Below are 2,102 nucleotides of genomic sequence, written 5' to 3' on the forward strand. Positions count from 1 at the left end.
GCCGCAAGCAATCGATTCAATCACAAGTGGCTGAAGATGGAGACCCTTCGGATGATCCGTTGAAGAGCGAGACATAAGAGCGTAGATCTCGGCTTGGAATGGCGGCGAGCGAGCACTGATCGGGTAAGCACATCCGTCAAAATTCCTCTCTGTCTCAGTAAACGCAAGCTATGGATCCTTGCTCGAATCTTCGGGCGAAAAGCCCCATCAATATTGCATTTGATAAAGCCTTCACTTGGGGGGGGGTCCATCCGTGCCCTAGACTCGATCCGACCCTTTTGAATCTTCTTTGGCGAGGGTTGGATGACCTTGAAGATAATGCGTTGGGAGAGGGCTTCATTGACGACAAGAAGAGAATCCAACGGAGAGTGGCGAAAGACGGCGTTGTTTCGATGTTTCCAAATTTCCCACAGGAGATGAGCAATCACTTTGAAATCCGAGAGACTCTCGAGGGTTAGAAATATAGTCTACAAGCCAAGCATCAAGTCGCGCGTACCGAGGTAGGACATATGCGACTCGATATCTTCATGGTTCCATATGTCGTGAGTCCAAGGGCAAAAGAAAAACAGATGCTCTATTGTTTCGGTATAGAGTTATAGCAGAGGGTACAAAAGGGGTGCTGAATGATATGTCGGTAAAGGTTCTGTTTTGTGGCTAATGCGTTTTTACAAGCTAACCATAGAAAAGCTTTAAGCTTGGGCACTTGTCTCGCATATTCCAAATTTTTTTTCCATAACATAGGCGGGTTAGTATAAGAGGATGATGGGGTTTTAATTATGTGCTGAGATTGTGCGGAGAGATAATGATGACAACTCTTCACCGAGTAGTTACGGAAGATGTCTCTGTCCAAACCAGGTGATCGTGGTGAAGAAAAGGATTGATAGGAGTGTTGAGAATGGCTTTACTAACCTGGTGATCGAAGAATGAAGTAACCGAGGAAGACTTCCATTGTAACGTTGAGAATCAATGAGATCAGCAACAAGTGCTGGTTCGCCCTCAGCAGGTAAGCCTCCTATCTGACCTTGAGGTAACCAATGATCTGTTCTAATATGAATCTGCGACCCATCTCCGACTAACCATCGTAATTTAGGAGTAATAACATCTCGCCTTTCACTAAACTCGCCACCCCAAGAAGGCCGATGTCCTAAAGTAGCAATTTGGAAAGAGGAGTATCGAAAATATAAACCTTTAAAGAGCCGACTCCAAATAGCTTGAGGTTGTTGAAAAAGTCTCCCAGGCTTGCTTTCCAAGCATAGATTTGTTAAAGTTAATTAAATCACGAAAACCCATCCCCCCGAAGCTTTGGACAGCTTTAATTCGGACCAGTTTTTCCGGTGAATGCCCGTGACTTTGTTATGCTTACTCCACCAAAAGCTGAGATCTTCTTTTCTATTAATCTGCAGAGAGACAACGGAAGCTTGAAGATGGACATGGCATATTGCGGTAAGGCTGTATCACTGATTTGAGTAAGATTTCCTTGCCACTTTTCGATAAAAATTGTTCTCGCCAACTCGCTAATCTAGCATTTACTCTTGCCAGAATCCAGGAGAACATTTCCTTCTTGGATCGGCCCCAATCCGAAGGAATGCCCAGGTATTTTCCATACTTAGTGAGAATAGGTACCATGAGTTCTTGTGCTATGTTCTGTTGTAGAGAGTTAGGACAATATTTACTAAAGAACACACCAGATTTATTCCGATTTATGAGCTGGCCTGTGGCGAAGCAATATTGGTTTAGGAGGTTAGCAAGATTTTGACTTTCAGAAATGGTGGCTCGGAGGAAAAATACGGAATCATCAGCGAAAAATAGGTGCGATAAGATAGGACAGTCTCTATTGAATTGAACCCCTTAAGATGACCTATAGACACAGCTTGAGAGATAGATGCGAGATAGGGCATTGGCTATTAAAATGAAGAGGTATGGAGAGAGGGGATCACCTTGGCGCGAGTCCTCTAGTGGGCTTAAAATAAGGAAGATGTTCACCGTTAAATCTAATGCTGAAGGAAACCGTAGTGACACAAGCCATGACCCGAGAAACCCACTTAGAGTGAAAGCCCAAATGATTTAAATAGGCTGCCAAAAAGTCCCATTCAACCCGATCA

General features: G+C 44.0%; 1 long non-coding RNA gene across 1 annotated transcript; it reads left to right on the forward strand.

Moving 5' to 3' along the window:
• Positions 1-952: 952 nt before the first annotated feature.
• Positions 953-1,614, forward strand: LOC120293475. Its single transcript, XR_005551279.1, has 3 exons — positions 953-1,003; positions 1,404-1,443; positions 1,540-1,614. It is a non-coding gene; the product is annotated as an uncharacterized LOC120293475 (long non-coding RNA).
• Positions 1,615-2,102: the final 488 nt, after the last annotated feature.

This window comes from Eucalyptus grandis, chromosome 5, assembly GCF_016545825.1.
Source record: "Eucalyptus grandis isolate ANBG69807.140 chromosome 5, ASM1654582v1, whole genome shotgun sequence".
NCBI lineage: Eukaryota > Viridiplantae > Streptophyta > Magnoliopsida > Myrtales > Myrtaceae > Eucalyptus > Eucalyptus grandis.